General features: G+C 33.7%; 1 protein-coding gene across 1 annotated transcript in view; it reads right to left on the reverse strand.

Annotated features, from left to right (window-relative positions):
• KCNQ5 (potassium voltage-gated channel subfamily Q member 5) overlaps nt 1–12663 on the reverse strand; it is a 664784-nt gene that overhangs the window by 557251 nt on the left and 94870 nt on the right. The window lies entirely within an intron of this gene.

Consider the following 12663-nt stretch of genomic DNA (forward strand, 5'->3'; position numbering starts at 1 on the left):
ATGTGAGATATAAAACCTTCATCTGAGAAACTACCTATAAAATTTTCCCTTCAATTTTCTACTTTCCTTCTGATCTTGGCTACATTTGTTTAATTTGTACAAACACTTTTTAATTTCATCAAAATTATCCATCACTCTCTTCTCTATCTCTTGTTTACTCATAAATTGTTCGCTTATGCATAAGTCTGATAAGTAATATGTGCCGTATTCTTCTAATTTTCTTGTAAAATCTTTATATCTAGGTCATATATCAATATTGATCTTATCTTGGTAAATGGTGCAAGATATTGGTCTATGCCCAGTTTCTGCCATATTGCTTTCTAGTTTTCCCAACAATTTTTGAAATTAACTAATGAATTCTTATCCCAAAATCTTAAGTCTTTACACTTGCCAAATAGAAGATTATTATGTTTACTTGCTGCTGTAAACTGTATGTGTATTCTGTTCTCCTGATCTACCTTTGTATTTCTTAGCCAGTACAAGATAGTTTTGATACTTTCTTATAATATAGTTTCAAATCTAGTACTGCTTAGCCTCCTTCCTTTACAATTCTTGTTATTTCCTTTGATATTCTTGACTTTTTCTTCTTCCAAATCAATTTTATTATTATTTTTTCTAATTCAGTAAAATTATTTATTGGTAATTTAATTAGGATGGCATTGAATACACAAATTAGTTTAGATAAAATTGTCACTTTTATTATATTGGCCTTGCCTACCCATGGACAATGAATATTTCTCTATTTAAATCTGATTTTATTTGTAGAAAAAGTTATTTTAAAAATAATTTTGTTTATATAGTTCCTGGGATTGTTTGGGTATTTTATTGGTATTTGGTATTTTATATTATCTAGAGTCATTTTAAATGGGGTTATCTCTTACTATTATTTCTTGCAGGGGTTTGTTTGTGATATACAGGAATGCTGATGATTTAAATAGGTTTACTTTATGTCCTGCTGCTTTGCTAAAATTATTAATGGTCTCAACCAACTTTTTAGTTGAGTCTTTGGGATTTTCCAAGTATGTCATCATATTGTCTGCAAAAAAAAGAGAATCAGATACAACTGAAACAACTCAACAACAACAACAATAAAGCTGCTGAAAGCTATTTAATCAACATACAGCCTGTGTTTATCCTCTTTGTATCATTCTTTTCTGTTTACTAATTTCCTATATCTCTTATTAGAAAAAAATGTTCCTTACTCTTATAGTGCAGATTCTCTAGTGCTCTTGAATTTGACCCTAAGGATATTTAGAAGAAACAACTAAAAAATGAAAAAAGTTATCTTGATATTAGCAGCTGTCATTTGAAATAGACAGAAATTAACCAGTGAAATAAAGAAGTTTTGATACATATCACTTGACAGCTGTCTCAAACTTCTATTAGTGAAGGCAGGATACCTCTCCTGTCATATAGAACCATAACTTCTTTCTGTTTATAATAAAGTGACTTTTCCTGTGTTACTCTTGAATTGTCACTCTGGGGAACTGGATTGCAATCTCTATACAACATTGAAATATGCATATGCACATGTATTTGTATATGTATACACATATGTAGTCATACATATACATGTACCCACATGTACAATGTACATAAGCATATACACATGTATACATATATGTGAAAATATATATATTTACACATGTAAATATAGATGTATGTGTGTATATACACACAGAAAAGATCCTCCAGTTACAAAGAGGTGGCATTCCAAAGGTCCATCTGTAAAGAGACTGTTTAAAACTCAGAATACATTTTTCTTATAGAAACAATAAAAAAACCAACATTGATTGGATTTTGAGATTAGTCTTTAAGTACTTGTTTAACATAGCTTAAAAATACAATATTTCAGCATCTTGCCATTTTTAATGAGAAATTACATTATTATTTTGAACTTAAAATGTCAGGAGGCCAGGACAGTACAGCAGAATAAGCACTAGATTAAAATTCAGAGCAGTCTCTTTTCAGCTCCACTACTTTGGTGGAGTCTTTGGGCAAATCATTTTAGCTTCTCCAAACTTCAGTGCTCTCATATGTAAACTGAAAGACTAAAACCAAGGTTTCTTAACTTGGGGCCCATGAATGTTTTTCTTTTAAATACTATATTTCAATATAACTAATTCCCTTTGTTATATCTTGTTACTATACCTTATTTTTCCTACTTTTCCCAGTGCCCCCAATCATGGCTGGTTATTTGAAGAAGAGTGGGAGTTTCTTATTGCTGTGTAGTAAGAAGCCAATATGGCTTTGGGGGAGTGGTTCTTAGGCATCATACACCAATACCTCCATAATGACACTGGTGGAGTAGAAGAAAAGAAGAGGTGGGGAGGGACTACAAAAATCAGTTTTTAAGTGATCTATAAATATTAACTTAATTGTAGGTACTCTGTTTTTTAGACCTTTATCTAAAGACCAATGGATTGACATAGTGTTGGAAGAACTGAACTACATCAATATTGACATTCTAGTGATAAATGAAACAAGAAAACAATAGGAAATTGAAACTTGAAGGAAGTTGAGACAGTGGGATGGTGCAGTAGATAGAGTGCTGAGCCTCGAGTTAGGAAGACCTAAGTTCAAATCTAGCCTCAGATACTTACTAGCTGTGTGACCCTGGACAAATTTCTTGACTGCTACCTGCCTCCATTTCTTCAACTGTAAAATGGGGATAAAAATAGCACCTGTCTCACTGGGTTGCTGTAAACATTGAATGAGATAACTTATGTAAAGCACTTAGTACAATACCCAGCACATAGTAGGTGCTTAACAAATGCTTATCCCTTTTCCTCTCACTTATTGACTCACTGGTACTACTTGGAGAAGCAAAGAAAGGAGCTAGCAAAATCAGTTTCATTATGTGCCCAAATGTCATTTTATGCAACATTAGCTTATGTTATAGTGTTCAAAAATGAGCAGATGCAAAAAGACCAAGATGAAGATAATTGCATTTTATATCTGGGTAGAAGTTATAGATGTAGAAATATTTCCTGAAGCACTTTAGAACTTTGCCTAACCAAATCAAAATGTACTTTGATCATGACTTATAGGGCTCTCCATCTAGCCAGATAGAACTTTAGTGGCTATCTGGTTAAGCAGTCACTAAATTCTTAAAATCATGTACCCCCATCAGTAAAATATTTTTCAGCATACCCCAAATATGTGTATTTTTATTTATTTTAAAATGTTATATATCTTGTACTAACAATTAAAGCTACTATAAGTTATAAATGTATTAATAATAAAACAAAAGGTTTTATGTGATATAATCTTTTATTTTAAATTACAATTATTTTAAATCAATTACAAATCATTATAATGATAAATTATAAAATAAATTATGCAGCTAACACAGCAAAGTGAAGGGGAGAGAACTAGAAATAGGCAATGGAAAGGAATAGTTAGGTAGACATTAAGAGGAGAAATTACATGTAAACATGGGGCTATCATTCATTGATTTTCTGCCATACTTTATACAAACATATACATCAGTAGCATGTTAACATGATTATATTTATAGATAAATAAGGAAAAAAATTAAGTGCCTACTGTGTGCTGGGACTGTGATAAATGCTTTGTAATTATCTCATTTGATCCTCACAACAACCCTGAAAGGTTAAGTGTCATTATTATCACTATTTTATAGTGGCGGAAACTGAGCCAGATAGATTAAACGACTTGCCCGGGATCACACAGCTAGTAAATATCTGAGAAGATGTATTTGAATTCTGGCCTTCCTGACTCCAGATCCAGTGCTTTATCCACTGTGCCACCTAAAGAGGTAATATATATTCATATACATATGCTCTGTGTTAGAATTTTATTTTAAGCTGGAGTTTAAGCATATTACTAATTTTGGGGTGACTTTTGTATGTAGCAGATAAAATCTACTTTAAACACATAACTGCATCAATAAGAAAAATGCAAAGGTTTGAAAGTCACATCTAGCCTTTAGTGTTCAGAAGCTAAACTCCATATACCCTGCCTTTTGCTGCATACAGTCTGTATCACAATAGACCCTCACAACAACCCACTGAGGTAGGTGCTATTATTGTCCCCATTTTACACATGAGGAAACTGAGACTGAGTAAAGTTAAGCGACATTCCTAGGGTCACACTGCTAGTGTCTGAAACAAGATTTGAACTTGGGTCTTACTGACTCCAAATATACTAACCTCCATATCACATATGATGGGAAAAAAGCAAAAGTAGTTAAATGTTTTTTTTTAAAAAAAACCGTGAAATTATTTCCAGAACACAAAGAAAAGCTGAACATTCCCAGTTATTTCCCAGTTCATTCTGATTTTATTGGAGGTGAAACCTCAGTTTAGATGTGTTGTTTCTGGGCCAAAGTCATTCTCAGGGCCATAAAATCACCATTGTGGGGTTGTGAAAATATTACAGGAAAAAGAATAACAGTATTTTTGTTTCTAGAAACATTTTATTTCTGAGGATCAAATGTAATCCTAGATCATTAGTCATTTTAATAGAGTTCGAGTTGATCAGTGAATGAAATTCCAGGGCCAAACAGCAACAAATCCTTTGCATGGGTTGAAATAAATGTTTTAAAAACAAGGCAATAAAAATACACATTTAGAATGACTCCTCATCCAAACCAAGTGTTTTAGGAAGCTGGTTATGAGATGTACTCCATGACAGTTTTATTTTTCAGAGAAACTTGAAAGAAAGGCAGAAAGGTCTGATAAATACTGTTTAAATGATCTATTATGCCAAAGCTTGTTGGGAAATCAAGTATTTTTGATTTTATAAAGCTCATTCATTTCATATCTGCAAATGGGGCCGAATAATTTTTTTTGGTCCTTTCTTCTCTAGAGTTTTATTCCAAGATGATCATGCTTATTTGGTAAGAAACAACAGAGTCAAAGTAAATGAGTCAGTGGTAGATTAGTTGCCTAGTAAAGTCAGGAAGACCTGAGTTTAAATTCTGCTTCTCACATTTATTATTTGAGTGACTATGTGCAAGTTATTTCAATCAATCAATCAATCAATCAATTGATAAATGTTTATTAAGCATCTACTCTGTGTCAGATACTGTGTTAAGCTCTCTCAGTCTCATCTGAAAATTAATATTAATAATAGCATCTAGTTCATAGGGTTGCTTGAGGATCAAATGAGTTAACATATAAAAAGCACTTTGTAAACTTATATGAATGCTGGCTATTATTAACAATAATAAATATTTTGATCTTGCCAGGAAGGTTTCTATACCTGAAGGAAAATCTGGAAGAAAAATTCACTAATTCAGGAATACAGAAGAAACAATTGCTAATATTTACATCTTCAGTTGGATAAAATTGGCTTTCTAAGATTATAATCTAATGTCAGCCAAGACTGGATTTTCTCCACTGAATTAAAAAAAAAATTACCAAAACTTCCACATTAATCCTCATTCCATTCCATTTTCCATCTTGACATTTTTGAAGACTTACTTATACATGCATGAATAGATAGGATAGAATTCAAGATTTTTCCATGTAGGACAAGTTAGATTTCAATAATGACAAATAGATAGGGACTAGATCCATGATTTCATTGATACGGAGAACTCCTGGATGAGAAGACTTCCTCTACCAATACAAGTCGGTATCTTCTTGCAATTTGTAGTCTCAGAGAGTTGCCTAGGGCACTGAGATGCATTTGACTTGTCCAGGGTCACACAGCCAATATGTATTAGGCAGGACCTGCACTCACATTCTCCTGGCTCTGAGGCCTATCCTTTCCTTTTACTCTCTATCCACTGCTGCCTAGAACACAAAACAAATGTTTAAATATAAAGGAAGCTCAATATGACATAGAGCTTAGAGTACATTCTACATTCTAGAGCACATTCATAAAATATACATCAAAATCCCTTAGTTCATTTTCTGAGAAAACTTTTCACTGCAAGGATGAGGACTCAACAATGGGGTTAACTTTAATTCTTCCTTCGTCTTTACCTCATATATAATCAATGACAAAGTCCAGTTAATTCCACCACCATAGTATCTCTTAAAATCTGTCTTTTCCTATAGTCAATACCCTAGCAAAAGAAAGGGCTTTATTACAACCTGCCTAGACTCTTATGATATCTCCATGGTCTAAGGTTACCCTCTTTTTCCAGCCTTATTTCATATCACTCCCTCCAGTCTATGTTCCAATTAAATTGGACTCTGTCCCTCAAATATGCCGTGTACCCTTATTCATATAAACCTTTGCTCACATGTTCTCTGTGCCTGGAATACTTACCCTCTTCAACCTTGTTTGAGTCTTATCCACTCTTTAAAGATCAACCCAAATGCCACTTTATGAAGCTTTCTTTTATCTCTTGACCCTCTCTAGGGGGCCATCTCCAGTCATCTTGATCTATATCTTTCCACTGGACCTAGATGGCTCCAGAGGAGAAAGTGAGGCTGGTGACTTTACACAACCCTCCGTCACTTAAATCCAATTCATTGCAAGTCATGGCATCATCCTCCTGATGTCATGGCCCTCTTCAAGAATGAAGGACAGGGGCATCTAGGTGGCGCAGTGGATAGAGCACTGAAGTCAGGAAGACCTGAGTTCAAATCCAGCCTCAGACACATAACACTCACTAGCTGTGTGACTCTGGGCAAGTCACTTAACCTCAGCTGCCTCAGCAAAAAAAAAAAAAAAAGGACAAACAGGCCTCACATAGCACCTCATTGTGTTACTTTAAAATGCATTTTGCATGTAATATTGTTTATAGTATAGTTTATTATACTTATCTCTATTTCTGTATCATCAAAATCTTGACTATAAACTCTATCACAGCAGGGATTATGTCTTATCTAAACTTTCTATCTTTCTCTCTTCCTATTACCAGCATATCACTCCACACAGTAGATGCTTAATAAATATTTGTTGAATGAATGAGTAAAGAAAATTGATAAGCAACTTCTGATAACTGCTAAATTAATCCATCCATCAACCTTTCTATTTTCTGTTAGGGGGAGAAGCTAAAAGGGCATAAATAATCGACCAAGCAGTCAATCAATTAACAAGCATTTATTAAGCACTTATTTTGTTCCAGGCACTGTGCAGGCACTGGATATACAAGTACACATCTTGGAAAATCTTTACTCCCTCCCATTCTAATGGGGTAGACAACAAGTTCATTATATCTTGTGCATATAAACGTACATGTGTGTGTATATATATATGTGTGTGTGTGTGTGTGTGTGTATACATATATAAAACATACATATTGTACAAAGTTAATAAGTACAAATATATGCTGAATCATTAAATACAAAGTAATTTGGGAGGGAAGGCACTAGCAGTTGGGGATATCAGGAAAGGCTTTCTATGTATGGTACCTGAACTGCACCTTACAGGGAGAGAGGCACACTATGTGTAGAGATAAAGAGAAAGCCCATTCTAGGCATAATAAGCAGTTGCACCCTCTCCTTAACCCCCTCAAGGAATTACTTTAAAATTTAATTTCCCATGGACAAATAATTAGAGGGTCTTTTTCTGAGAAAGAACAACAAGCCAAATATGCTTCAACGTCTCAGTCATATTTATAACAAAAACTGTATAGTTGTAACTGCAACATGGGGGCAGCTAGATGGTGCAGTGGATAGAGCACCGGCCCTGAAGTCAGGAGGACCTGAGTTCAAATCTAGCCTCAGACCAAACACTTGACACGTACTAGCTGTGTGACCCTGGGCAAGTCTCTTAACCCCAAATGCCTCAAAAGTAAAACCAAAAAAACAAAACAAGACAAAACAAAATAACTGCAACTTGAAGGTAATTGTTAATTTGACTTACTGAACAAATCATAAGAAATAAGAACCTGTTTCCAGCCCTAATGAATTTACAACATTATTAGAAATTGGACTTGCACATGAAATACAAGAAATTTTTTTCTAGTGTGTGTCTTTATTATGATTTCTCTAGCAATTTACTGATTAACTCATCTAGTAACTGCCAAAAAGAAAATTAGCTTAGTCCGGAATGGCTTGTTTTTTTATTGAGCCTTTTCTGGCCTCAAAAACTTGTGACTTCCCTCTCCAGGGATTCATAAATTAGAATTTAATAATCCACTTTGTAATTATGCTTTTTTCTTGCTTGCTCCCCCACATTATTTCCTCATTTTATTTAGAAATCTCAGCCTATCTGCTCCACAAACACATAGAGGATAAATCAAACACTCCAATGCTAACAGTTGGTCTTCAAACATCAGATCTAACAATGCCACCCTTGCCTATGCTCTCGTCAACATAGAACCACATGCACACCTGAGTGGACACCAAACTATTTAGCAGAGCTTCCTTAATTGTGAGTCTATGGTTGGTGGAATCCAGCTTCACTCACTTTTTATAATCAGAGTTATCAACAATCTACTCCAGTGGTACTCCAATACCCCAATGTGACATCACCTTAAAGCTTATGCCAATGTCACATAAATTCAAGAGCCAGCTAAAAATCCCATCTTCTACAGGAAGCCTTACTCAGTCCCACTTAATTCTACTGTCTTCTCTCTCTTGATTGTTTCCAATTTTTTCTTCATATAGCTTGTTTTTATAATAGTTGTTTACATGTTGTCTCCCAATAGACTGTGAGGTCCTTGAGAGGAGGCACTGTCTTTCCTCCAAATGCTGAATGTCCACTTTGGTCCATGGAGGGGAGGCAGTGTGAAAAATTTTTAAAGAAATTAGTAGATTATGGCACTACTTGGTAATCAAAATGATTCACTTAAATGGCACCTTGTTTCCATTCTATCCAAAATGGACCATTGTGAGGTTAATATATAATTTAAATTCCAGGAGATTCATGCATAATGAAATAAATGAACACTTCTACATTTTAAATTTTAGTTTTAATTTATCTAGAGGTCCCTCTAACTACTGGTGCCTTTGCTTCTAAGGTGAACTTTTATCTATTTTATTTGTATCTATACATACATAAATTTAGAGCTGGAAAGGACCTTAGACATCATCTCACACAATTCCCTCTTCTACAATTGAAGAAACTGAGCTTGCAAGATGTTAAGGGATTTGTCCAAGTCACACAGCTAATAAGTGCTTGAAGGAGGATTCAACCTCAGGTTGGCTTGTCTCCAAATCCAGAACTCTCTTGGATGCACTGATTCTCATGTTGTCACCCACATTGTGATGTGAGCTCCTTGAAGACAAGGACTGTTTTCAATTTTTTCCCTCTATTCCCAGCACTTAGCACAGTGCTTGGCTGAAAGTAAAACCTTCATCAATGCGTTTTAGATTGTGATTATTTTTCATTGTTAAGGAAAGCAGCTAGGGGGCGCTATTGATAGAATGCTGGACCTGGTGTCAGAAAGACCTGAATTTAAATCCTGCTCAGACACTTGCTAGCTGTGTGATCCTGTTAAGTCATTTAATATCGCACAGACTATTTCCTATTCTCTAAAATGAGTATAATAATAGCACAACCTCTCAGAGCTATTTTGAGGATAAAATAACATAATATTTATAAAGCACTTTGCAAACATAAAGATATATGTATATATCTTTATGTTTATTTACATCTATATTTTATTTTATATCTGTATCTTTATATATCTATATGTTACATATATGTCTACACATTATCTCTGTCTATTTTCTATCTATCTATTTAGAGAGAGCACTACATGTAATGCTGCCTATCAGGAGTACAAATACTTATGTGTTGCTGTATCACATGATAAAGGTTTTTTGATAAAATTGGTTGGACAATTGTCTCCATGAATATAAAAACCAAGAAAGGATTAAATTACTTAATAATTTCCCCTCAAAGATAACTTAAGTATCATACAGATATGCTAATTAACTTGGAATGTGGGTGTCTTCATGTTTATGAATATGAATAAGCATAGATAACTACTACCTATAGTTTTAAGTATTGTTCTTTTGATAAGCCAGGAACATATAAAAATGACATTTCAAAATTTCTACTGGTGTAGATTACTATAAAAGCTAATGTCTATTCTGTACTTGTCTTTTTTATGAGCATTTATAATAGTCAGATTCTTCTTCAGTGCTTAATTATTCTCTAGTAGTAATTTAGGGATGCAGAAAGGCATTAACTCTTTCAAGTAATTATGATACCATATAACCAGTGGTAAATTGGTAGACCTTAACAATAGGCTTTTAGGGTAGGGATATATGCATAATAGGCTTTTAAGTTTAATCTGCATTATTAAAATTTACTTCTTCACTTTTTAAAGTCTAAACAATCAATGAAACAATAAATCCGGCTCTGATCTGTACTATTTTCCAATTTCTGAGGTGTAAGTGTTCACACCGAAAATTTAACAATCAGCTCTCATTTCACTTGCTTACAATATAATAAAAATAATGCAGCTCACATGTATTCAACACTCAAAAGTTTATAAAATACAGTTCTCCAACTATGAAATATAGGTATTATAAGTATTATTAGCTAACTTTCTAGTTCAGCAAACCGAGGCTCAGAAAGATTAACTGATTTGCTCATGGTCATACGTGATAAGCATCATCATGGTAACCATCAGAGCCAAGACTCAAACTTAGATCTTTTAATTAGAAGATCTAACTGCTCTCCACTATCACTCAAGGAAACCACATCAGTGATATACTAAATGATCAACTAGAGAGGTCCACTTGCCTCCCCCCACCTCTACTTAATGTTAAAAAAGTGAGTTAGTAAGGAAATTTAGGAACACATAATTCATCCATTGCTAATCTTTCTATTGTCAGCTTCTGATTATAGCTATAGAAATGTTATTATAGACATTAAAGTGAAGATAAATGATCCAATACAAGTTATATTCAAAGAAAAAAACACTAGCAATTCCTGTTTTAATTTTAAGCTATTTAAAAGATTCAATTCAATTCAGTCTCTGAATCTTTTAACCCACAGAGATCATATTCTTGACTTTCTGACTCATAATTTATGTTCAAACACGTAGTGGTGCTTTTGTTCTAATACGAAAGGCACCAAATAGGCATAAAAATTAATTATAAAAATAAGTTATTTTCTCAAACCTCTTAATAATTATTCATATCAATAAAAATATAATTGCACTTTGAGATACAATTTTTAACCTGACCCTAATTTTCACGCACACCATTTCTAGTTTCTGCTGCATCATTTAACTAGAATTCCAAAGTAAATTATCTAAACTCTTCAAATCTACTAACAACCTGTCAAATAGCTGTTATAAAATCAATTTATGTCTGTACTATGTGACTCATTTTTGTAGAAAGTTTTATGATTTACATTCTTTTCTTTGTGTTAAGTCGTTCACAAAGAGCTTACTTTTAGGACAGTAGTAATGAAGCATATAAAATTTTTCTTGTAACGACAATATTTTTTTCTATTTCAATGCATTATTGGGAAAGGCTTTGAACTCATCAGCATTCTGACAAGATAAATCATTTTAGAAATAAAGGAATAAAATCTGTCAAGTCTCTTTTTTGTATTCACAAAAATTGCAAAAAATTTGGGCATATAATTACATGGAAAAATTTCCACCTACATCATTCCTGAGTTTTCTAAAAAAAATTACAGAACCCTATAGGTAAGAATATTAGCTTTCCAGATTTTAGATTCTTTTGTTTAATTTGTAAAATATTTTGATGAACATGTTTAAAAGAAGACATAAATAATGCTTTGACATGCATAATTATGTACAATGTATGTGATATGATATATACATATATGTATTTTATATATACATATACATACATATGTACACACACGTGTGTGTATAAACACTTTGATTTCCTTAAAGTGCAATGGAAAGGCATGTGATGGACAAGAATAGGCAATATCATATCATTAAGGAAGAACTGAGCAGAAGTTATATAAGGAATGTCATTAGAGAAATGTATGATCAGAAAATGAGGTGGGCCCCTCATATAGGGAAAGCGAAAGATTTCTACAGAGATAACCTGTAAGGTCCGTTGTTATCCATGTAATGTCAAGAAATGTAGAGCAAGGTCACACCTGCATGTCAAGTAATCACTCTCTGAAGGATATATGGGAAGAAATGGACAAGAGGCACGCAGAATGAAACTGTGCGTGTGGATGGGTTGCAATCTATACCTCTGGAGGCATTTCACACATTGACAGATTATACAGATACCAAATGCTGAAATTTCCTTCCCTCTCCATCCCACTTTATCTCTATATTACCAAGCAGTCTTCTAATTTGTTGGGATGAAGACTCAAGGGACAAATATTGCTAAAACAAGGGTGCAAGAACAAAGGAGTATGGAGAGTGTGAATACATATGAATATGTATATATGTGCAACACATATACAACGTGTTACAACACACATGTAAAACACAGTATATATGTACATATTCATGCATGTTGTTGGTCAGTCACTTCAGTTGTGTCTGACTCTTTGTGACCCATTTGGGGTTTTCTTGCCGGAGATACTGCAATGGTTCGCCATTTCCTTCTCCAGCTCATTTTACAGATGAGGAAACTGAGGTAAATAGAACTGAGTGACTTGCCCAAGGTCATACAGCTAGTAAATGTCTGCAAGGAGATTTGAACTCATGGAAATGAGTCTTCCTGATTCCAGGATCTGCATTCTATCTATTGCGCCACATAGGTGCCCATATATATTCATATATTCATATATATACTATATATATATGTATGTGTATGTATGTATGTATATGTATGT

Source organism: Phascolarctos cinereus, unplaced genomic scaffold (genome assembly GCF_003287225.1).
Source record: "Phascolarctos cinereus isolate Bilbo 61053 unplaced genomic scaffold, phaCin_HiC Scaffold_5;HRSCAF=322, whole genome shotgun sequence".
Classification (NCBI taxonomy): domain Eukaryota; kingdom Metazoa; phylum Chordata; class Mammalia; order Diprotodontia; family Phascolarctidae; genus Phascolarctos; species Phascolarctos cinereus.